Genomic DNA, 22,392 nt, shown 5'->3' with positions numbered 1-22,392 from the left:
CAATGAAACATTGGAACAACAGAGAAAAAATACACCAAAAAGAACAAGAAAACTAAACAGAAAGACGGGAGGGAAAAAAATGATGCCAACTGCACCCGGTGTTCCCAGGCGGTCACCCATCCAAGTACTAACCGGGCCCGACGTTGCTTAACTTCGGTGATCGGACGAGAACCGGTGCTTTCAACGTGGTATGGCCGTTGGCGAAAGTGGAGGGAAATTTAAGCTCTATATATCGATGCAAACTGCACAAGCCCACCATCAAAATCAACACTGCATTCCGGGACGACTCCCCCTACTAAAGAAAAGACAATCTTGGCCGTCCTTCACCATCAGCAACAATTATCCTATCCGTCAGCTAGTTGTAAAAAAAAAAAAAAAAATTAAAACAATGAAAAAAACAATATACTACCACCAAGGAGACAAACAAAAGAAGAATAGAAAAAAAACACGGAAAAAAATGATGCCAACTGCACCCGGTGTTCCCAGGCGGTCACCCATCCAAGTACTAACCGGGCCCGACGTTGCTTAACTTCGGTGATCGGACGAGAACCGGTGCTTTCAACGTGGTATGGCCGTTGGCGAGAGAGGAGTGAAAATTAAGCTCTATATATCAATGCAAAGTGCACAACCATGCACACTGACTGATATCGAAAGTAAGACGTTTCTCTCTCTCTCTCTCTCTCTCTCTCTCTCTCTCTCTCTCTCTCTCCACAATAAAAGGCATATTTACTCACTACACAATCATCATAAACCTTTGTTTCAAAGCTTTGGGTGTGTGCTCATGACTTTTGAATTGGATTATTACTCCTCGTTGTGAGGAGAGGGCCGAGCCTGGAGGTACTGCAATACCAGGACAACCCGTGGCGAAGGCGGAGCAAGCCCCTGACACTTCACCTGAGTTCAAAAATCAGTTTAATATCGAAGCCCCCTTGTCGGGAGCGTATCAGATATTAAGCTGATAAGAACAGATACTTTTTTACATTTGGGATAGACACTACAAAATGCGTAGAGGTCCCATTTAATCAATAAAACATATAACAATGGCAAAATACGTCATCTGTTTGTAAATCTTTCCATCGAGGTTAAAAAGAATGGACAATATAAAACAAATTGATCTTTTTGGTAAGTTTTTGTCATGTGTCTGTGTCGTGCGACATGTCAAAAGCATGGAGATTCAATTACACAAAACTGGGAGACGAACATTATACAGATCTTTTACAACAAGGAAGGACTTTTGGTGCGGAAATAACACAAACTAAGAAAAATGTGATCTACCAAATGTACAGGATAGATTTTTAATACAAAGTCACAAAAAGTCACACAAAACCGATCTGACTAGGATACAAACAAGAAAAACCGTGGTCCCTGAGCACGTGTTACAACACGCACCCAGGGACCAAGACAGCTACAGGTTACATTTTAATTATGGAATGTGTTGACCACCCGCCCCCTGCCGTTCAGCCTACACAGGCCAGGCAGGACCCACAGGCGAGTGAACAGGTCAACAGACAGTCGACGGTGGTCTACTAGAATCCGGTTAGATATGCGGGTTACAAAATAGCTTTTGACCTGCTGAGCAGTCAGTTGTTTGTTGTCGAACCTGCGCTGATTCCTGCACATCCATACTGAGTATCTATACTCGGATAGCAGGATCAGCGCAAGGTCCCGACAGTCTACTGTTTGGCTAGTAAGCCCAAAGCGGACAATCTGCAGGTTAACCAGTACATTTGATACATTTTTCAGGACAGTACATAGACAAACTCTGACAAGCTGAACAAGTGGGCAGTAGAAAAACACGTGTTCTACCGTCTCACATTGCGTACGGCAATGTAAACAAAAACGAAATACAGGATAGTTCCACAGGTACAGTTTGTAGGCAACAGGAATAACATCATGAGCTAGCTTGAAACACACGTTTAAGGTAACAGGATCGAGTACTTTGTTTTTCAAATCATGGAATACAGTTTTAAAAGGTATGTTTGAAAATGTGTTTATACATTTAGGCTTTGTGTCTCGGGCTTTCAACAACTTATCATAAAACAGTTTACATGTTTGTCCATCAGAAAAAACGAAGTCTGGATATGCATTCATGACTGTTTGAATAGCAGCACGACAATGGACATAAAACAAAGGTATATCCTCAACACAATGTGGCTGGTTATTGGAAAATACATAATCTTTGAACCTTCGAAGGGCAAGCCCCAAAAAGGTATGTCCAAAGGACACCCATGGACACTCTCTGTCTAAAAATACTTTTACCACCTGGGCCAACAATAGGCTCTGAACTTTTGAACGAATATTTACAACTCCTACACCTCCCTGTTCACAACTTAAAAACATCGTCTCTCGGTTAACCTGTTCATTCCGAGAGGACCACACAAAATCAAAAATACGCTTTTCAATCATCCGAACATAATGGTCCGGGGGAGGAAAAACTGTGGCTACATACCACAACTTGGACAGAATCATTGTATTAATAGTTTTAGCTTTTCCATACATGGATAAATGTCTACTCTTGAACAAATTGATGGTCTTTTCTATCTTTTTAAACAATGGATGCCAGATGTCATCTTGAATTATATTACCCATCTTAATTCCAAAAAAGTTCATATTGTCTACTAAAGACACATTTAGGGGAGAGTCTCTACGTTGTCTCCATCGCCCTAAATACATGCATTCTGTTTTATTTTTATTCAACTTTGCACCTGAAGCATGACCAAATTTCTCAAATACACTTAGCACTGCCATGGCAGACTTATCATTTCTCAATAAAAATTTGCTGTCATCTGCAAACGCAGCAAGTTTAACCTGGTCTCCCAAACCTGGTACGTTAAAGCCTGTAACTGCAGGATCTCTCCTTATCTTATTTAAAACTGGCTCAAGGCACAGGACGTACAGAAGAGGGGACAGTGGGCAACCCTGACGGACAGAACGCTGAACACGAAAAGAAGGGGAAATATGTTGATTTACAATAACACTACTTCTTATATCACTATACAAAATATCAATCCAGCGAACAAAATTGTCTCCCAATCCAAAATTCTTCAAAACACTAAGAAGATAACTATGGTCGACCCGGTCAAAAGCCTTTTCCTGGTCAACTGACAGCAACATACCATAACCATTTCTAGAATTACAAAAATCAATATTATCTCGGATGAGGTGACAGCTATCAACGATAGAGCGCCCTGGCACCGAACACGTTTGGTCTGGATGTACAATATCCGCTAAATGAGGGCGGAGGCGGTTACACAACAGTTTAGTTAAAATCTTATAATCGACATTTAATAATGAAATGGGACGGTAGTTTTTGCACAACTCGGGGTGTGCCTCGTCCTTACATAATAATGTAATATAAGACATTTTCTGAGATTCACACAGAGTTCCCAGATTAAACATGGCATTACAAACCTTTACAAGGATAGGGGCTAACTCTGAGCAAAAACAAGCATAAAACTCTTTGGTCAGTCCATCTGGTCCTGGTGATTTATTATTTTCCATCTGGCTAAGTGCATTTTTAATTTCTTGCATTTTGACCTCTGACCCTAGGTGTTCAGACTCGGGAGGAGTTACTTTGGGGAGGTCTGTCAAAAATTCTTTCACAATATCTGGGTTAATAGGCTCTTTGGTATACAAAGATTCATAAAAATCACAAAAAGACTGTACTATCTGATCCTTACTAGTACATAAATTACCTTCTCTGTCTAAAATCTGATTAATCGTTTTCTTTTTACCCTGGACTAGTTCTTTCTTGAAAAAATATCTTGACGGTTGTTCCCTATGGTCTAAAAGGTAAGCTCTGGAACGAATCTGAGATCCTGCAAGAGAAGCTAAATCCATTTCTTTAAGTTTATTTTTAATCCTTTGCATTTGGTTTTGTTTTCCACATTTTTCCGCTACTAAATACTGTTCAGTTAAAAATTTGTATTCACGACACTTATTCTTTTGACTCCACTTGCTATGTTCTATGGCTATTACTTTAAAATCATCTTTAAGGCTATCCCACCACTGTAAAATATAGTCATCTTCTGGTACTTCTTCACTAGCCATACTTAAAACTGTTTTTATCTTGCCACAAAAATCGACATCTTGTAAAAGAGTACTATTTAATTTCCAATACCCTTTTCCGGTGTCAACCCCTGTCCATGAAGACAGTGTGACCAAAACCAGATCATGGTCGGAAATAGAAGTTATTATATGTTTAACAGATCTAATTGCATCCAACTGGCAAGATGGCAAATAGATCCTGTCTAATCGGCAACTAACTTGGTTATTACGCCACGTGACTGCTACCTGGTTAGGACATTTATGTCTGAACACATCTTTTAAATCAAAATCTGTCAGCATGGAAGATAGTTCCAGCCAACCTTCTCTTCCTCTGTTAATGTTTCCACCAATTTTATCTATATTTGGATTAGAAATACAATTAAAATCTCCTCCGAGCACAATAGTTTTTGGAGTTACGAGATAACCATAGACATCTTTAAAAAACTGTTTCCGCTCAGCTGGTACATTTGGAGCATAAACATTGAAAAATCTTACTGGTCTATCATTTATTTGGACATCTAACAAAATGAAACGTCCAAAAGGATCACAAACGTAATGTTGGATATTTACATTAGCTGTTTTATTAACAAAAATAGCAACACCTCTCCCACGAGGCTGGCCTAAAGACCAAAATACATTTCCTTCAAGTTGATTGGCTATTTTACGCCCTAATTTTAAAGAGTCTACATGCGTTTCTTGCATAAACAAAACATCAATTTTTTCTTTTTCAATGAGGGATTTTAACAGATTAACTTTGTTTTGGTCTTTCAGACCGTTACAGTTCAAAGAACCAATTAATATTATAAATGCAAAAAGGGGTTTAACAGCATACATGTTTGTTACTTACAAGCAGCGAATCCATGCAGCGAAAAGAATGTCTGATAGGATCAATGTTCTTCAAAGTCCATCTCATCATTGAGGACACATCTCCTCTTTGATAGGTCTGGAGAGGGCTCGCTCTTCCTCTTCCCATCCTCTGCGCGTGGTGGAGGTCTGCGGGGTTGTTGGACCAGCATCAGGGACAGGCCCGGATGCCTAGCCTCAGACAGCTCCTTGTCGTCTTGAAAAACTGCCTGTCCACAGGGCAGGGAGTCTTCAGGCATAGACTCCGGAGTAGGAGACAGGGAGGGCGAAGGGTCCAGGTCCAGGTCGTCCTGGGACGTCTGGGTGGCAAGGAGCTGGCTGTCTGGGAGGGAGGTGTCCTGAGACGTCTGAGTGACGAGGGGCTGGCTGTCTGGGATGGTGGTGTCCTGAGAAGACAGGGGGTCCCAGACACTCTCTGGATACTCTTGTAAGGATCCAGCGGCTTCCTCCTTGCTGGCTTGGACTTGGGGGTGGCTGATGTCGACCTCCGGATGATTAATGACGAGCATGGGAGAGTCGTCAACGATCTCAGGCTGGCTGCCAACAGCCCCGGCAGAGCTGCCCACAGCCTCAAGCACGACTCCAGTGCCCTCAGACTGCTTAGCGACGGCCTCCGGCAGGTTGGCAACGGTTCCAGGCTGGGTGAGGGTGATCCCAGGACGGCCGGCAGCAGCCCCCTCTTTAGATGATGTGTTGGTCCTTTGCCTGGTAACTTCTCCCAGAGAGGTCATCTTGGACGCAACTTGTTGCTGGACCTTATGGCGTTGGATTTGTTGCTGCCCTCTGGTGGTCAAAGGGCAAAATCCACGGGTATGGCCGATCTGACCACAGCCCAGGCACTGAGGAGCCCTTCCCCGCACGGTCACCAGGAACTGGGTTCCCTCTTCTTCCATGGAGATGAGGTAAGGGATTTCATGCTGCTTGTCTTTTGGAATCTCCAGACGCAGGCTCCTTACCCCCGTCTTGACGCCTCTTTCATTTTCGAAGGAGTGAATCCCCCGAATCTTGCCCAGCCCCTGGAAAAGTCGAACAAAGACCTGGTCGCTGACTTGCGTTGGCACCCAATGGATACGTATGTCCACAACGCTCCCCGAGGATGGGGAAAAGGTCCCGGAGACATTGTTGGGAAGGTCCAGGGTGTCTTCCAGAAGACACGTGTCTACCGAGGCTTCGGTCCTAAAGGTCAGGTTCACCTCCCTCTGGTCTTCACCTCTCCATAAGGCATAGACTTCCCTCCTGGCTATGCCAATCCCCATCAGGGCAGCGAAGATGGCCTCTTGAGAAAGTCCTGATGCATTTCTGCCAGTAAGATGCAGCTTCAGAGAGCGTTGCTTTATTCTGTCGTCGATGTCTCCTTCCTGTAGCTTGATCTTCCATATTCCTACAGAAGAGGGCGGGAAGAAAGATGGCTGGTTAGTCGTAGAGGCTTGGGTGCCCCGAAGACGATCCGCATAACTGAGGCGAGGAGTCTGTTCTGTTCCTTTGGAGGCTCCTGCAGTGGAGGCCAGGTCGAGGATTCCCTTTGAGAGTTGAGCTGTCTTAGCCATGGCTGAAGCTGAAGAAGGCTGGAAAGGCTGGAGAAGGCTGGACAAGCTGGAAAGGCAGGAGAAGGCTGGACAAGCTGGAAAGGGTGGAAGAGGCTGGATCCAGTGGAGCAGCTCCAACCAGGTCAGGTCATCGTGGAAAGGCGCTTGGTCAGGAAAAAGACTGGAACGTCGGCGGGTGGTGGTCACTCCACGGCTTCGGCGAGATCAGGGCAACGAGTTTCGCAACGAGAATACTCTTGATCTTAGCCAAAAGGCCGAGAAGCGATAACCCCTCCGGACTCAAAAATCAAGTGCCATGAAAGTTGCAGACACTTACAAACAGGGACGCTGCCCTTCCATACTTGACAAAGCTACATTTTCAACCCACCAATTGCACACCCATCCCCCCATTCCTTTATCCTGAAGGTCCATTTCGTCCCACTCAACGTTGTTATTTAAAAGTAAGCCACTATGCACTGCAAAAACACCCTTTCCTGCACAAAATGGTTCTTTTCACAGCTTGAACAACGTCAGGCCGACGTCAGGTAAGTCTCTCTCTCTCTGACCACAGTACATACAGAGGAGAGGTATGCTGTGTAAACACACTCGACACAGACACACAAACAAACAAATAACATTTGAGAAAAAAACATGATACTCACCTCTTCCATCCAATACGATGTCGCTCATCAAGCGTGATCATAATTATCTGCAAAATGTATCAACAGTTAGGAAATCAAATACATAATAAACAAAACAATGAAACATTGGAACAACAGAGAAAAAATACACCAAAAAGAACAAGAAAACTAAACAGAAAGACGGGAGGGAAAACAATGATGCCAACTGCACCCGGTGTTCCCAGGCGGTCACCCATCCAAGTACTAACCGGGCCCGACGTTGCTTAACTTCGGTGATCGGACGAGAACCGGTGCTTTCAACGTGGTATGGCCGTTGGCGAAAGTGGAGGGAAATTTAAGCTCTATATATCGATGCAAACTGCACAAGCCCACCATCAAAATCAACACTGCATTCCGGGACGACTCCCCCTACTAAAGAAAAGACAATCTTGGCCGTCCTTCACCATCAGCAACAATTATCCTATCCGTCAGCTAGTTGTAAAAAAAAAAAAAAAAATTAAAACAATGAAAAAAACAATATACTACCACCAAGGAGACAAACAAAAGAAGAATAGAAAAAAAACACGGAAAAAAATGATGCCAACTGCACCCGGTGTTCCCAGGCGGTCACCCATCCAAGTACTAACCGGGCCCGACGTTGCTTAACTTCGGTGATCGGACGAGAACCGGTGCTTTCAACGTGGTATGGCCGTTGGCGAGAGAGGAGTGAAAATTAAGCTCTATATATCAATGCAAAGTGCACAACCATGCACACTGACTGATATCGAAAGTAAGACGTTTCTCTCTCTCTCTCTCTCTCTCTCTCTCTCTCTCTCTCTCTCTCCACAATAAAAGGCATATTTACTCACTACACAATCATCATAAACCTTTGTTTCAAAGCTTTGGGTGTGTGCTCATGACTTTTGAATTGGATTATTACTCCTCGTTGTGAGGAGAGGGCCGAGCCTGGAGGTACTGCAATACCAGGACAACCCGTGGCGAAGGCGGAGCAAGCCCCTGACACTTCACCTGAGTTCAAAAATCAGTTTAATATCGAAGCCCCCTTGTCGGGAGCGTATCAGATATTAAGCTGATAAGAACAGATACTACACTTTGATCTTAGCCAAAAGGCCGAGAAGCGATAACCCCTCCGGACTCAAAAATCAAGTGCCATGAAAGTTGCAGACACTTACAAACAGGGACGCTGCCCTTCCATACTTGACAAAGCTACATTTTCAACCCACCAATTGCACACCCATCCCCCCATTCCTTTATCCTGAAGGTCCATTTCGTCCCACTCAACGTTGTTATTTAAAAGTAAGCCACTATGCACTGCAAAAACACCCTTTCCTGCACAAAATGGTTCTTTTCACAGCTTGAACAACGTCAGGCCGACGTCAGGTAAGTCTCTCTCTCTCTGACCACAGTACATACAGAGGAGAGGTATGCTGTGTAAACACACTCGACACAGACACACAAACAAACAAATAACATTTGAGAAAAAAACATGATACTCACCTCTTCCATCCAATACGATGTCGCTCATCAAGCGTGATCATAATTATCTGCAAAATGTATCAACAGTTAGGAAATCAAATACATAATAAACAAAACAATGAAACATTGGAACAACAGAGAAAAAATACACCAAAAAGAACAAGAAAACTAAACAGAAAGACGGGAGGGAAAAAAATGATGCCAACTGCACCCGGTGTTCCCAGGCGGTCACCCATCCAAGTACTAACCGGGCCCGACGTTGCTTAACTTCGGTGATCGGACGAGAACCGGTGCTTTCAACGTGGTATGGCCGTTGGCGAAAGTGGAGGGAAATTTAAGCTCTATATATCGATGCAAACTGCACAAGCCCACCATCAAAATCAACACTGCATTCCGGGACGACTCCCCCTACTAAAGAAAAGACAATCTTGGCCGTCCTTCACCATCAGCAACAATTATCCTATCCGTCAGCTAGTTGTAAAAAAAAAAAAAAAAATTAAAACAATGAAAAAAACAATATACTACCACCAAGGAGACAAACAAAAGAAGAATAGAAAAAAAACACGGAAAAAAATGATGCCAACTGCACCCGGTGTTCCCAGGCGGTCACCCATCCAAGTACTAACCGGGCCCGACGTTGCTTAACTTCGGTGATCGGACGAGAACCGGTGCTTTCAACGTGGTATGGCCGTTGGCGAGAGAGGAGTGAAAATTAAGCTCTATATATCAATGCAAAGTGCACAACCATGCACACTGACTGATATCGAAAGTAAGACGTTTCTCTCTCTCTCTCTCTCTCTCTCTCTCTCTCTCTCTCTCTCTCTCCACAATAAAAGGCATATTTACTCACTACACAATCATCATAAACCTTTGTTTCAAAGCTTTGGGTGTGTGCTCATGACTTTTGAATTGGATTATTACTCCTCGTTGTGAGGAGAGGGCCGAGCCTGGAGGTACTGCAATACCAGGACAACCCGTGGCGAAGGCGGAGCAAGCCCCTGACACTTCACCTGAGTTCAAAAATCAGTTTAATATCGAAGCCCCCTTGTCGGGAGCGTATCAGATATTAAGCTGATAAGAACAGATACTACACTTTGATCTTAGCCAAAAGGCCGAGAAGCGATAACCCCTCCGGACTCAAAAATCAAGTGCCATGAAAGTTGCAGACACTTACAAACAGGGACGCTGCCCTTCCATACTTGACAAAGCTACATTTTCAACCCACCAATTGCACACCCATCCCCCCATTCCTTTATCCTGAAGGTCCATTTCGTCCCACTCAACGTTGTTATTTAAAAGTAAGCCACTATGCACTGCAAAAACACCCTTTCCTGCACAAAATGGTTCTTTTCACAGCTTGAACAACGTCAGGCCGACGTCAGGTAAGTCTCTCTCTCTCTGACCACAGTACATACAGAGGAGAGGTATGCTGTGTAAACACACTCGACACAGACACACAAACAAACAAATAACATTTGAGAAAAAAACATGATACTCACCTCTTCCATCCAATACGATGTCGCTCATCAAGCGTGATCATAATTATCTGCAAAATGTATCAACAGTTAGGAAATCAAATACATAATAAACAAAACAATGAAACATTGGAACAACAGAGAAAAAATACACCAAAAAGAACAAGAAAACTAAACAGAAAGACGGGAGGAAAAAAATGATGCCAACTGCACCCGGTGTTCCCAGGCGGTCACCCATCCAAGTACTAACCGGGCCCGACGTTGCTTAACTTCGGTGATCGGACGAGAACCGGTGCTTTCAACGTGGTATGGCCGTTGGCGAAAGTGGAGGGAAATTTAAGCTCTATATATCGATGCAAACTGCACAAGCCCACCATCAAAATCAACACTGCATTCCGGGACGACTCCCCCTACTAAAGAAAAGACAATCTTGGCCGTCCTTCACCATCAGCAACAATTATCCTATCCGTCAGCTAGTTGTAAAAAAAAAAAAAAAAATTAAAACAATGAAAAAAACAATATACTACCACCAAGGAGACAAACAAAAGAAGAATAGAAAAAAAACACGGAAAAAAATGATGCCAACTGCACCCGGTGTTCCCAGGCGGTCACCCATCCAAGTACTAACCGGGCCCGACGTTGCTTAACTTCGGTGATCGGACGAGAACCGGTGCTTTCAACGTGGTATGGCCGTTGGCGAGAGAGGAGTGAAAATTAAGCTCTATATATCAATGCAAAGTGCACAACCATGCACACTGACTGATATCGAAAGTAAGACGTTTCTCTCTCTCTCTCTCTCTCTCTCTCTCTCTCTCTCTCTCTCTCTCCACAATAAAAGGCATATTTACTCACTACACAATCATCATAAACCTTTGTTTCAAAGCTTTGGGTGTGTGCTCATGACTTTTGAATTGGATTATTACTCCTCGTTGTGAGGAGAGGGCCGAGCCTGGAGGTACTGCAATACCAGGACAACCCGTGGCGAAGGCGGAGCAAGCCCCTGACACTTCACCTGAGTTCAAAAATCAGTTTAATATCGAAGCCCCCTTGTCGGGAGCGTATCAGATATTAAGCTGATAAGAACAGATACTACACTTTGATCTTAGCCAAAAGGCCGAGAAGCGATAACCCCTCCGGACTCAAAAATCAAGTGCCATGAAAGTTGCAGACACTTACAAACAGGGACGCTGCCCTTCCATACTTGACAAAGCTACATTTTCAACCCACCAATTGCACACCCATCCCCCCATTCCTTTATCCTGAAGGTCCATTTCGTCCCACTCAACGTTGTTATTTAAAAGTAAGCCACTATGCACTGCAAAAACACCCTTTCCTGCACAAAATGGTTCTTTTCACAGCTTGAACAACGTCAGGCCGACGTCAGGTAAGTCTCTCTCTCTCTGACCACAGTACATACAGAGGAGAGGTATGCTGTGTAAACACACTCGACACAGACACACAAACAAACAAATAACATTTGAGAAAAAAACATGATACTCACCTCTTCCATCCAATACGATGTCGCTCATCAAGCGTGATCATAATTATCTGCAAAATGTATCAACAGTTAGGAAATCAAATACATAATAAACAAAACAATGAAACATTGGAACAACAGAGAAAAAATACACCAAAAAGAACAAGAAAACTAAACAGAAAGACGGGAGGAAAAAAATGATGCCAACTGCACCCGGTGTTCCCAGGCGGTCACCCATCCAAGTACTAACCGGGCCCGACGTTGCTTAACTTCGGTGATCGGACGAGAACCGGTGCTTTCAACGTGGTATGGCCGTTGGCGAAAGTGGAGGGAAATTTAAGCTCTATATATCGATGCAAACTGCACAAGCCCACCATCAAAATCAACACTGCATTCCGGGACGACTCCCCCTACTAAAGAAAAGACAATCTTGGCCGTCCTTCACCATCAGCAACAATTATCCTATCCGTCAGCTAGTTGTAAAAAAAAAAAAAAAAATTAAAACAATGAAAAAAACAATATACTACCACCAAGGAGACAAACAAAAGAAGAATAGAAAAAAAACACGGAAAAAAATGATGCCAACTGCACCCGGTGTTCCCAGGCGGTCACCCATCCAAGTACTAACCGGGCCCGACGTTGCTTAACTTCGGTGATCGGACGAGAACCGGTGCTTTCAACGTGGTATGGCCGTTGGCGAGAGAGGAGTGAAAATTAAGCTCTATATATCAATGCAAAGTGCACAACCATGCACACTGACTGATATCGAAAGTAAGACGTTTCTCTCTCTCTCTCTCTCTCTCTCTCTCTCTCTCTCTCTCTCTCTCCACAATAAAAGGCATATTTACTCACTACACAATCATCATAAACCTTTGTTTCAAAGCTTTGGGTGTGTGCTCATGACTTTTGAATTGGATTATTACTCCTCGTTGTGAGGAGAGGGCCGAGCCTGGAGGTACTGCAATACCAGGACAACCCGTGGCGAAGGCGGAGCAAGCCCCTGACACTTCACCTGAGTTCAAAAATCAGTTTAATATCGAAGCCCCCTTGTCGGGAGCGTATCAGATATTAAGCTGATAAGAACAGATACTACACTTTGATCTTAGCCAAAAGGCCGAGAAGCGATAACCCCTCCGGACTCAAAAATCAAGTGCCATGAAAGTTGCAGACACTTACAAACAGGGACGCTGCCCTTCCATACTTGACAAAGCTACATTTTCAACCCACCAATTGCACACCCATCCCCCCATTCCTTTATCCTGAAGGTCCATTTCGTCCCACTCAACGTTGTTATTTAAAAGTAAGCCACTATGCACTGCAAAAACACCCTTTCCTGCACAAAATGGTTCTTTTCACAGCTTGAACAACGTCAGGCCGACGTCAGGTAAGTCTCTCTCTCTCTGACCACAGTACATACAGAGGAGAGGTATGCTGTGTAAACACACTCGACACAGACACACAAACAAACAAATAACATTTGAGAAAAAAACATGATACTCACCTCTTCCATCCAATACGATGTCGCTCATCAAGCGTGATCATAATTATCTGCAAAATGTATCAACAGTTAGGAAATCAAATACATAATAAACAAAACAATGAAACATTGGAACAACAGAGAAAAAATACACCAAAAAGAACAAGAAAACTAAACAGAAAGACGGGAGGAAAAAAAATGATGCCAACTGCACCCGGTGTTCCCAGGCGGTCACCCATCCAAGTACTAACCGGGCCCGACGTTGCTTAACTTCGGTGATCGGACGAGAACCGGTGCTTTCAACGTGGTATGGCCGTTGGCGAAAGTGGAGGGAAATTTAAGCTCTATATATCGATGCAAACTGCACAAGCCCACCATCAAAATCAACACTGCATTCCGGGACGACTCCCCCTACTAAAGAAAAGACAATCTTGGCCGTCCTTCACCATCAGCAACAATTATCCTATCCGTCAGCTAGTTGTAAAAAAAAAAAAAAAAATTAAAACAATGAAAAAAACAATATACTACCACCAAGGAGACAAACAAAAGAAGAATAGAAAAAAAAACACGGAAAAAAATGATGCCAACTGCACCCGGTGTTCCCAGGCGGTCACCCATCCAAGTACTAACCGGGCCCGACGTTGCTTAACTTCGGTGATCGGACGAGAACCGGTGCTTTCAACGTGGTATGGCCGTTGGCGAGAGAGGAGTGAAAATTAAGCTCTATATATCAATGCAAAGTGCACAACCATGCACACTGACTGATATCGAAAGTAAGACGTTTCTCTCTCTCTCTCTCTCTCTCTCTCTCTCTCTCTCTCTCTCTCTCCACAACAAAAGGCATATTTACTCACTACACATCATAAACCTTTTTTTTCAAAGCTTTGGGTGTGTGCTCATGACTTTTGAATTGGATTATTACTCCTCGTTGTGAGGAGAGGGCCGAGCCTGGAGGTACTGCAATACCAGGACAACCCGTGGCGAAGGCGGAGCAAGCCCCTGACACTTCACCTGAGTTCAAAAATCAGTTTAATATCGAAGCCCCCTTGTCGGGAGCGTATCAGATATTAAGCTGATAAGAACAGATACTACACTTTGATCTTAGCCAAAAGGCCGAGAAGCGATAACCCCTCCGGACTCAAAAATCAAGTGCCATGAAAGTTGCAGACACTTACAAACAGGGACGCTGCCCTTCCATACTTGACAAAGCTACATTTTCAACCCACCAATTGCACACCCATCCCCCCATTCCTTTATCCTGAAGGTCCATTTCGTCCCACTCAACGTTGTTATTTAAAAGTAAGCCACTATGCACTGCAAAAACACCCTTTCCTGCACAAAATGGTTCTTTTCACAGCTTGAACAACGTCAGGCCGACGTCAGGTAAGTCTCTCTCTCTCTGACCACAGTACATACAGAGGAGAGGTATGCTGTGTAAACACACTCGACACAGACACACAAACAAACAAATAACATTTGAGAAAAAAACATGATACTCACCTCTTCCATCCAATACGATGTCGCTCATCAAGCGTGATCATAATTATCTGCAAAATGTATCAACAGTTAGGAAATCAAATACATAATAAACAAAACAATGAAACATTGGAACAACAGAGAAAAAATACACCAAAAAGAACAAGAAAACTAAACAGAAAGACGGGAGGGAAAAAAATGATGCCAACTGCACCCGGTGTTCCCAGGCGGTCACCCATCCAAGTACTAACCGGGCCCGACGTTGCTTAACTTCGGTGATCGGACGAGAACCGGTGCTTTCAACGTGGTATGGCCGTTGGCGAAAGTGGAGGGAAATTTAAGCTCTATATATCGATGCAAACTGCACAAGCCCACCATCAAAATCAACACTGCATTCCGGGACGACTCCCCCTACTAAAGAAAAGACAATCTTGGCCGTCCTTCACCATCAGCAACAATTATCCTATCCGTCAGCTAGTTGTAAAAAAAAAAAAATTAAAACAATGAAAAAAACAATATACTACCACCAAGGAGACAAACAAAAGAAGAATAGAAAAAAAACACGGAAAAAAATGATGCCAACTGCACCCGGTGTTCCCAGGCGGTCACCCATCCAAGTACTAACCGGGCCCGACGTTGCTTAACTTCGGTGATCGGACGAGAACCGGTGCTTTCAACGTGGTATGGCCGTTGGCGAGAGAGGAGTGAAAATTAAGCTCTATATATCAATGCAAAGTGCACAACCATGCACACTGACTGATATCGAAAGTAAGACGTTTCTCTCTCTCTCTCTCTCTCTCTCTCTCTCTCTCTCTCTCTCTCTCTCCACAATAAAAGGCATATTTACTCACTACACAATCATCATAAACCTTTGTTTCAAAGCTTTGGGTGTGTGCTCATGACTTTTGAATTGGATTATTACTCCTCGTTGTGAGGAGAGGGCCGAGCCTGGAGGTACTGCAATACCAGGACAACCCGTGGCGAAGGCGGAGCAAGCCCCTGACACTTCACCTGAGTTCAAAAATCAGTTTAATATCGAAGCCCCCTTGTCGGGAGCGTATCAGATATTAAGCTGATAAGAACAGATACTACACTTTGATCTTAGCCAAAAGGCCGAGAAGCGATAACCCCTCCGGACTCAAAAATCAAGTGCCATGAAAGTTGCAGACACTTACAAACAGGGACGCTGCCCTTCCATACTTGACAAAGCTACATTTTCAACCCACCAATTGCACACCCATCCCCCCATTCCTTTATCCTGAAGGTCCATTTCGTCCCACTCAACGTTGTTATTTAAAAGTAAGCCACTATGCACTGCAAAAACACCCTTTCCTGCACAAAATGGTTCTTTTCACAGCTTGAACAACGTCAGGCCGACGTCAGGTAAGTCTCTCTCTCTCTGACCACAGTACATACAGAGGAGAGGTATGCTGTGTAAACACACTCGACACAGACACACAAACAAACAAATAACATTTGAGAAAAAAACATGATACTCACCTCTTCCATCCAATACGATGTCGCTCATCAAGCGTGATCATAATTATCTGCAAAATGTATCAACAGTTAGGAAATCAAATACATAATAAACAAAACAATGAAACATTGGAACAACAGAGAAAAAATACACCAAAAAGAACAAGAAAACTAAACAGAAAGACGGGAGGGAAAAAAATGATGCCAACTGCACCCGGTGTTCCCAGGCGGTCACCCATCCAAGTACTAACCGGGCCCGACGTTGCTTAACTTCGGTGATCGGACGAGAACCGGTGCTTTCAACGTGGTATGGCCGTTGGCGAAAGTGGAGGGAAATTTAAGCTCTATATATCGATGCAAACTGCACAAGCCCACCATCAAAATCAACACTGCATTCCGGGACGACTCCCCCTACTAAAGAAAAGACAATCTTGGCCGTCCTTCACCATCAGCAACAATTATCCTATCCGTCAGCTAGTTGTAAAAAAAAAAAAATTAAAACAATGAAAAAAACAATATACTACCACCAAGGAGACAAACAAAAGAAGAATAGAAAAAAAACACGGAAAAAAATGATGCCAACTGCACCCGGTGTTCCCAGGCGGTCACCCATCCAAGTACTAACCGGGCCCGACGTTGCTTAACTTCGGTGATCGGACGAGAACCGGTGCTTTCAACGTGGTATGGCCGTTGGCGAGAGAGGAGTGAAAATTAAGCTCTATATATCAATGCAAAGTGCACAACCATGCACACTGACTGATATCGAAAGTAAGACGTTTCTCTCTCTCTCTCTCTCTCTCTCTCTCTCTCTCTCTCTCTCTCTCCACAATAAAAGGCATATTTACTCACTACACAATCATCATAAACCTTTGTTTCAAAGCTTTGGGTGTGTGCTCATGACTTTTGAATTGGATTATTACTCCTCGTTGTGAGGAGAGGGCCGAGCCTGGAGGTACTGCAATACCAGGACAACCCGTGGCGAAGGCGGAGCAAGCCCCTGACACTTCACCTGAGTTCAAAAATCAGTTTAATATCGAAGCCCCCTTGTCGGGAGCGTATCAGATATTAAGCTGATAAGAACAGATACTACACTTTGATCTTAGCCAAAAGGCCGAGAAGCGATAACCCCTCCGGACTCAAAAATCAAGTGCCATGAAAGTTGCAGACACTTACAAACAGGGACGCTGCCCTTCCATACTTGACAAAGCTACATTTTCAACCCACCAATTGCACACCCATCCCCCCATTCCTTTATCCTGAAGGTCCATTTCGTCCCACTCAACGTTGTTATTTAAAAGTAAGCCACTATGCACTGCAAAAACACCCTTTCCTGCACAAAATGGTTCTTTTCACAGCTTGAACAACGTCAGGCCGACGTCAGGTAAGTCTCTCTCTCTCTGACCACAGTACATACAGAGGAGAGGTATGCTGTGTAAACACACTCGACACAGACACACAAACAAACAAATAACATTTGAGAAAAAAACATGATACTCACCTCTTCCATCCAATACGATGTCGCTCATCAAGCGTGATCATAATTATCTGCAAAATGTATCAACAGTTAGGAAATCAAATACATAATAAACAAAACAATGAAACATTGGAACAACAGAGAAAAAATACACCAAAAAGAACAAGAAAACTAAACAGAAAGACGGGAGGGAAAAAAATGATGCCAACTGCACCCGGTGTTCCCAGGCGGTCACCCATCCAAGTACTAACCGGGCCCGACGTTGCTTAACTTCGGTGATCGGACGAGAACCGGTGCTTTCAACGTGGTATGGCCGTTGGCGAAAGTGGAGGGAAATTTAAGCTCTATATATCGATGCAAACTGCACAAGCCCACCATCAAAATCAACACTGCATTCCGGGACGACTCCCCCTACTAAAGAAAAGACAATCTTGGCCGTCCTTCACCATCAGCAACAATTATCCTATCCGTCAGCTAGTTGTAAAAAAAAAAAAAAAAATTAAAACAATGAAAAAAACAATATACTACCACCAAGGAGACAAACAAAAGAAGAATAGAAAAAAAACACGGAAAAAAATGATGCCAACTGCACCCGGTGTTCCCAGGCGGTCACCCATCCAAGTACTAACCGGGCCCGACGTTGCTTAACTTCGGTGATCGGACGAGAACCGGTGCTTTCAACGTGGTATGGCCGTTGGCGAGAGAGGAGTGAAAATTAAGCTCTATATATCAATGCAAAGTGCACAACCATGCACACTGACTGATATCGAAAGTAAGACGTTTCTCTCTCTCTCTCTCTCTCTCTCTCTCTCTCTCTCTCTCTCTCTCCACAATAAAAGGCATATTTACTCACTACACAATCATCATAAACCTTTGTTTCAAAGCTTTGGGTGTGTGCTCATGACTTTTGAATTGGATTATTACTCCTCGTTGTGAGGAGAGGGCCGAGCCTGGAGGTACTGCAATACCAGGACAACCCGTGGCGAAGGCGGAGCAAGCCCCTGACACTTCACCTGAGTTCAAAAATCAGTTTAATATCGAAGCCCCCTTGTCGGGAGCGTATCAGATATTAAGCTGATAAGAACAGATACTACACTTTGATCTTAGCCAAAAGGCCGAGAAGCGATAACCCCTCCGGACTCAAAAATCAAGTGCCATGAAAGTTGCAGACACTTACAAACAGGGACGCTGCCCTTCCATACTTGACAAAGCTACATTTTCAACCCACCAATTGCACACCCATCCCCCCATTCCTTTATCCTGAAGGTCCATTTCGTCCCACTCAACGTTGTTATTTAAAAGTAAGCCACTATGCACTGCAAAAACACCCTTTCCTGCACAAAATGGTTCTTTTCACAGCTTGAACAACGTCAGGCCGACGTCAGGTAAGTCTCTCTCTCTCTGACCACAGTACATACAGAGGAGAGGTATGCTGTGTAAACACACTCGACACAGACACACAAACAAACAAATAACATTTGAGAAAAAAACATGATACTCACCTCTTCCATCCAATACGATGTCGCTCATCAAGCGTGATCATAATTATCTGCAAAATGTATCAACAGTTAGGAAATCAAATACATAATAAACAAAACAATGAAACATTGGAACAACAGAGAAAAAATACACCAAAAAGAACAAGAAAACTAAACAGAAAGACGGGAGGAAAAAAAATGATGCCAACTGCACCCGGTGTTCCCAGGCGGTCACCCATCCAAGTACTAACCGGGCCCGACGTTGCTTAACTTCGGTGATCGGACGAGAACCGGTGCTTTCAACGTGGTATGGCCGTTGGCGAAAGTGGAGGGAAATTTAAGCTCTATATATCGATGCAAACTGCACAAGCCCACCATCAAAATCAACACTGCATTCCGGGACGACTCCCCCTACTAAAGAAAAGACAATCTTGGCCGTCCTTCACCATCAGCAACAATTATCCTATCCGTCAGCTAGTTGTAAAAAAAAAAAAATTAAAACAATGAAAAAAACAATATACTACCACCAAGGAGACAAACAAAAGAAGAATAGAAAAAAAACACGGAAAAAAATGATGCCAACTGCACCCGGTGTTCCCAGGCGGTCACCCATCCAAGTACTAACCGGGCCCGACGTTGCTTAACTTCGGTGATCGGACGAGAACCGGTGCTTTCAACGTGGTATGGCCGTTGGCGAGAGAGGAGTGAAAATTAAGCTCTATATATCAATGCAAAGTGCACAACCATGCACACTGACTGATATCGAAAGTAAGACGTTTCTCTCTCTCTCTCTCTCTCTCTCTCTCTCTCTCTCTCTCTCTCTCTCTCTCTCCACAATAAAAGGCATATTTACTCACTACACATCATCATAAACCTTTGTTTCAAAGCTTTGGGTGTGTGCTCATGACTTTTGAATTGGATTATTACTCCTCGTTGTGAGGAGAGGGCCGAGCCTGGAGGTACTGCAATACCAGGACAACCCGTGGCGAAGGCGGAGCAAGCCCCTGACACTTCACCTGAGTTCAAAAATCAGTTTAATATCGAAGCCCCCTTGTCGGGAGCGTATCAGATATTAAGCTGATAAGAACAGATACTTTTTTTTTTTACATTTGGGATAGACACTACAAAATGCGTAGAGGTCCCATTTAATCAATAAAACATATAACAATGGCAAAATACGTCATCTGTTTGTAAAACTTTCCATCGAGGTTAAAAAGAATGGACAATATAAAACAAATTGATCTTTTTGGTAAGTTTTTGTCATGTGTCTGTGTCGTGCGACATGTCAAAAGCATGGAGATTCAATTACAAATCACACAAAACTGGGAGACGAACATAAAACAGATCCTTTACAACAATCAAGGACTTTTGGTGCGGAAATAACACAAACTAAGAAAACAGTGATCTATCAAATGTACAGGATAAAACAAGTTGATCTTTTTACTTTGCGTATTTTGTGAGGTGTCCATGCACAGTGTTGCACATAAACCGGGAAAACGTGTTGTACAAAGAATGTGTGTTCTGGTGGGGGTTATCTGCAAGGGGCACCCCGAGTTCAGACAGCGACTGGCACATGTGGGGGGGGGGGAGGGGGAGGGTAGGGAGGAGGGTGTTTTATTGCCGTGGGAAAAGGGAGCAGCAGGAAGAGGAGAGAGCCAAGAGGCTGGGAGTAAGGGTGTGTATGTGCCGAGTGTAAAGAATGTCAGAGTGCGGGCTGATATGTAGCTATGCACTGGTCGAGATAGGGAACAGGGGGGGGGGGGGGGAAGGGGGAGGAAGGGGGTGGGCGTCTGTTGGTGCCTGCAAGGCTGTTCAGTGCGCGCTTGGCAGCAAAAACAGCATCGCTTGCACAAAATAGGTTTTGCAATGACTAGGCTATTTTCATACATACGGAACATGTTCGCAAGAATATTCCGTTATACAATCATCATACAATCATCATACAATCATCATGGCTGGACATATGCAAAAAACATGTTTTTACACACATAGATCAAGCATTATTCCTCAACACATTCACACTTGGTCACCGGGCATGTACGTCATTCACTCTTTCTTTTCACGCTGCCTCTCACTCTCCTTTTAGCACATGCCCAATGACCATCAGTTACGGAAAAGTTACATTTTAAGGAGGGAAGGTGTTGACCACCCGCCCCCTGCCGTTCAGCCTACACAGACCAGGCAGGATCCATAGGCGGGTGAACTTGTCAATCGTCAGACGACGATGGTCAATTAAAATTCTGTTGCTCAAACGAGCTGTTAGGTATTTTTTATACTGCTGTGCAGTTAGACGTTTGTTGTCAAATCGACACTGGTTCCGACACATCCATACTGAGTATCTGTACTCGGATAGCAGAACCAGTGCGAGGTCACGGAAGTCAACCGTGGGGTTGACAAGCCCAAAACGAAGCATTTCAATATTTAAATCCAAATCACACAAATCTTTTAGCATGTTGTGGAGCCATTCTTTGGCAAGCAGAGACAGTGGGCAGTAAAACAACAAGTGCTCTACCGTCTCACACTGTGTGCGGCAAAACGTACAAAAACGGACTACGGGGTAATTCCACAAATACAGTCTGTATGCGACTGGCAGAACGTCATGTGCTAGCCTGAAACACACATTTAGAGTGACAGGGTCTAGCACTTTGTTCGTCAGATCGCGAAACAGAATATTGAAGGGTAGCTGTGGAAAGGTTGTGCAACACTTAGGCACAGTATTTTTGGCCTTTAACAGAAGTTGATAGTACATTTTGCAAGTTTGAGTACATGTAAAGACAAAATCAGGCTTTGCACAAAGTACTGCTTGTACGGCAGCACGGCAATTTACATAAAATGAGGGTAGATCCTCCACACAATGCGGCTGGTTGTTTGAAAAAACATAGTCGGGAAAACGCCGAAGCACTAACCCCAAAAAGGTGTGTCCAAAGAATACCCATGGACAATTTTTACTTAAAAAGACTTTCAAAACTTGTGCTAACAAGAGGCTCTTCACTTTTGCTCGAATGTTTACAACTCCGACTCCTCCCTTCTCCGGACTCAAAAACATGGTTTCCCGGTTAATTTGTTCGTTGCGTGAAGACCACACGAAATCAAAAACACGTCTTTCAATCAACTTAACATAATGGTCCGGGGGAGGTAAAACGGTGGCGACGTACCACAATTTGGACAAAATCATAATATTTACAGTTTTGGCTTTGCCATACATAGACAGGTTACGACTCTTAAGCAAGTTTAGGGTTTTCTCTATCCTTAGTAGCAGAGGTTGCCATATGTCATCTTGTGTGACGTTGCCCACTTTAATACCAAAAACTGTCATATTATCTACCAGAGGGAGGCCGAGGGGAGAGTCCTTACGGTTTCTCCATCGCCCTAAATACATGCATTCGGTTTTAAGGTTGTTTAGTTTTGCCCCGGACGCCTGTCCGAACTTAGTAAACCAGCTCAATACTACGCGAGCAGAGTTGTCATTACGGAGAAAAAATTTACTGTCATCTGCGAAAGCAGA

At 43.8% G+C, this 22,392-nt stretch overlaps 30 non-coding genes across 30 annotated transcripts; all 30 read right to left on the bottom strand.

Moving 5' to 3' along the window:
* Positions 1 to 83: 83 nt before the first annotated feature.
* Positions 84 to 202, bottom strand: LOC138977564 (5S ribosomal RNA). The gene has a single exon (XR_011459362.1). It is a non-coding gene; the product is annotated as a 5S ribosomal RNA (ribosomal RNA).
* Positions 203 to 461: 259 nt separating this feature from the next.
* Positions 462 to 580, bottom strand: LOC138977563 (5S ribosomal RNA). The gene has a single exon (XR_011459361.1). It is a non-coding gene; the product is annotated as a 5S ribosomal RNA (ribosomal RNA).
* Positions 581 to 815: 235 nt separating this feature from the next.
* On the bottom strand, positions 816 to 1,008 carry LOC138977654 (U2 spliceosomal RNA). Its single transcript, XR_011459445.1, has one exon. It is a non-coding gene; the product is annotated as a U2 spliceosomal RNA (small nuclear RNA).
* Positions 1,009 to 7,277: 6,269 nt separating this feature from the next.
* Positions 7,278 to 7,396, bottom strand: LOC138977562 (5S ribosomal RNA). Its single transcript, XR_011459360.1, has one exon. It is a non-coding gene; the product is annotated as a 5S ribosomal RNA (ribosomal RNA).
* A 259-nt stretch (positions 7,397 to 7,655) lies between these two features.
* LOC138977561 (5S ribosomal RNA) lies at positions 7,656 to 7,774 on the bottom strand. Its single transcript, XR_011459359.1, has one exon. It is a non-coding gene; the product is annotated as a 5S ribosomal RNA (ribosomal RNA).
* Positions 7,775 to 8,007: 233 nt separating this feature from the next.
* Positions 8,008 to 8,200, bottom strand: LOC138977646 (U2 spliceosomal RNA). Its single transcript, XR_011459438.1, has one exon. It is a non-coding gene; the product is annotated as a U2 spliceosomal RNA (small nuclear RNA).
* A 553-nt stretch (positions 8,201 to 8,753) lies between these two features.
* On the bottom strand, positions 8,754 to 8,872 carry LOC138977560 (5S ribosomal RNA). Its single transcript, XR_011459358.1, has one exon. It is a non-coding gene; the product is annotated as a 5S ribosomal RNA (ribosomal RNA).
* A 259-nt stretch (positions 8,873 to 9,131) lies between these two features.
* Positions 9,132 to 9,250, bottom strand: LOC138977558 (5S ribosomal RNA). The gene has a single exon (XR_011459356.1). It is a non-coding gene; the product is annotated as a 5S ribosomal RNA (ribosomal RNA).
* A 235-nt stretch (positions 9,251 to 9,485) lies between these two features.
* LOC138977644 (U2 spliceosomal RNA) lies at positions 9,486 to 9,678 on the bottom strand. Its single transcript, XR_011459436.1, has one exon. It is a non-coding gene; the product is annotated as a U2 spliceosomal RNA (small nuclear RNA).
* Positions 9,679 to 10,230: 552 nt separating this feature from the next.
* On the bottom strand, positions 10,231 to 10,349 carry LOC138977557 (5S ribosomal RNA). Its single transcript, XR_011459355.1, has one exon. It is a non-coding gene; the product is annotated as a 5S ribosomal RNA (ribosomal RNA).
* Positions 10,350 to 10,608: 259 nt separating this feature from the next.
* On the bottom strand, positions 10,609 to 10,727 carry LOC138977556 (5S ribosomal RNA). Its single transcript, XR_011459354.1, has one exon. It is a non-coding gene; the product is annotated as a 5S ribosomal RNA (ribosomal RNA).
* A 235-nt stretch (positions 10,728 to 10,962) lies between these two features.
* Positions 10,963 to 11,155, bottom strand: LOC138977643 (U2 spliceosomal RNA). The gene has a single exon (XR_011459435.1). It is a non-coding gene; the product is annotated as a U2 spliceosomal RNA (small nuclear RNA).
* A 552-nt stretch (positions 11,156 to 11,707) lies between these two features.
* Positions 11,708 to 11,826, bottom strand: LOC138977555 (5S ribosomal RNA). Its single transcript, XR_011459353.1, has one exon. It is a non-coding gene; the product is annotated as a 5S ribosomal RNA (ribosomal RNA).
* Positions 11,827 to 12,085: 259 nt separating this feature from the next.
* Positions 12,086 to 12,204, bottom strand: LOC138977553 (5S ribosomal RNA). Its single transcript, XR_011459352.1, has one exon. It is a non-coding gene; the product is annotated as a 5S ribosomal RNA (ribosomal RNA).
* A 235-nt stretch (positions 12,205 to 12,439) lies between these two features.
* On the bottom strand, positions 12,440 to 12,632 carry LOC138977642 (U2 spliceosomal RNA). The gene has a single exon (XR_011459434.1). It is a non-coding gene; the product is annotated as a U2 spliceosomal RNA (small nuclear RNA).
* A 553-nt stretch (positions 12,633 to 13,185) lies between these two features.
* On the bottom strand, positions 13,186 to 13,304 carry LOC138977552 (5S ribosomal RNA). Its single transcript, XR_011459351.1, has one exon. It is a non-coding gene; the product is annotated as a 5S ribosomal RNA (ribosomal RNA).
* Positions 13,305 to 13,564: 260 nt separating this feature from the next.
* LOC138977551 (5S ribosomal RNA) lies at positions 13,565 to 13,683 on the bottom strand. The gene has a single exon (XR_011459350.1). It is a non-coding gene; the product is annotated as a 5S ribosomal RNA (ribosomal RNA).
* A 232-nt stretch (positions 13,684 to 13,915) lies between these two features.
* LOC138977641 (U2 spliceosomal RNA) lies at positions 13,916 to 14,108 on the bottom strand. The gene has a single exon (XR_011459433.1). It is a non-coding gene; the product is annotated as a U2 spliceosomal RNA (small nuclear RNA).
* A 553-nt stretch (positions 14,109 to 14,661) lies between these two features.
* Positions 14,662 to 14,780, bottom strand: LOC138977550 (5S ribosomal RNA). Its single transcript, XR_011459349.1, has one exon. It is a non-coding gene; the product is annotated as a 5S ribosomal RNA (ribosomal RNA).
* Positions 14,781 to 15,035: 255 nt separating this feature from the next.
* Positions 15,036 to 15,154, bottom strand: LOC138977549 (5S ribosomal RNA). The gene has a single exon (XR_011459348.1). It is a non-coding gene; the product is annotated as a 5S ribosomal RNA (ribosomal RNA).
* Positions 15,155 to 15,391: 237 nt separating this feature from the next.
* Positions 15,392 to 15,584, bottom strand: LOC138977640 (U2 spliceosomal RNA). The gene has a single exon (XR_011459432.1). It is a non-coding gene; the product is annotated as a U2 spliceosomal RNA (small nuclear RNA).
* Positions 15,585 to 16,137: 553 nt separating this feature from the next.
* On the bottom strand, positions 16,138 to 16,256 carry LOC138977548 (5S ribosomal RNA). The gene has a single exon (XR_011459347.1). It is a non-coding gene; the product is annotated as a 5S ribosomal RNA (ribosomal RNA).
* A 255-nt stretch (positions 16,257 to 16,511) lies between these two features.
* Positions 16,512 to 16,630, bottom strand: LOC138977546 (5S ribosomal RNA). Its single transcript, XR_011459345.1, has one exon. It is a non-coding gene; the product is annotated as a 5S ribosomal RNA (ribosomal RNA).
* A 235-nt stretch (positions 16,631 to 16,865) lies between these two features.
* On the bottom strand, positions 16,866 to 17,058 carry LOC138977639 (U2 spliceosomal RNA). Its single transcript, XR_011459431.1, has one exon. It is a non-coding gene; the product is annotated as a U2 spliceosomal RNA (small nuclear RNA).
* A 553-nt stretch (positions 17,059 to 17,611) lies between these two features.
* LOC138977545 (5S ribosomal RNA) lies at positions 17,612 to 17,730 on the bottom strand. The gene has a single exon (XR_011459344.1). It is a non-coding gene; the product is annotated as a 5S ribosomal RNA (ribosomal RNA).
* A 259-nt stretch (positions 17,731 to 17,989) lies between these two features.
* Positions 17,990 to 18,108, bottom strand: LOC138977544 (5S ribosomal RNA). The gene has a single exon (XR_011459343.1). It is a non-coding gene; the product is annotated as a 5S ribosomal RNA (ribosomal RNA).
* Positions 18,109 to 18,343: 235 nt separating this feature from the next.
* LOC138977638 (U2 spliceosomal RNA) lies at positions 18,344 to 18,536 on the bottom strand. Its single transcript, XR_011459430.1, has one exon. It is a non-coding gene; the product is annotated as a U2 spliceosomal RNA (small nuclear RNA).
* A 553-nt stretch (positions 18,537 to 19,089) lies between these two features.
* Positions 19,090 to 19,208, bottom strand: LOC138977543 (5S ribosomal RNA). Its single transcript, XR_011459342.1, has one exon. It is a non-coding gene; the product is annotated as a 5S ribosomal RNA (ribosomal RNA).
* Positions 19,209 to 19,463: 255 nt separating this feature from the next.
* On the bottom strand, positions 19,464 to 19,582 carry LOC138977542 (5S ribosomal RNA). The gene has a single exon (XR_011459341.1). It is a non-coding gene; the product is annotated as a 5S ribosomal RNA (ribosomal RNA).
* A 242-nt stretch (positions 19,583 to 19,824) lies between these two features.
* On the bottom strand, positions 19,825 to 20,022 carry LOC138977658 (U2 spliceosomal RNA). The gene has a single exon (XR_011459449.1). It is a non-coding gene; the product is annotated as a U2 spliceosomal RNA (small nuclear RNA).
* Positions 20,023 to 22,392: the final 2,370 nt, after the last annotated feature.

The sequence above is a fragment of the Littorina saxatilis genome, linkage group LG9 (genome assembly GCF_037325665.1).
Source record: "Littorina saxatilis isolate snail1 linkage group LG9, US_GU_Lsax_2.0, whole genome shotgun sequence".
NCBI classification, from domain to species: Eukaryota; Metazoa; Mollusca; class Gastropoda; order Littorinimorpha; family Littorinidae; genus Littorina; species Littorina saxatilis.
Note: the sequence above shows the minus strand (reverse complement) of the source record. Positions and strands in the feature narration are given on the sequence as shown.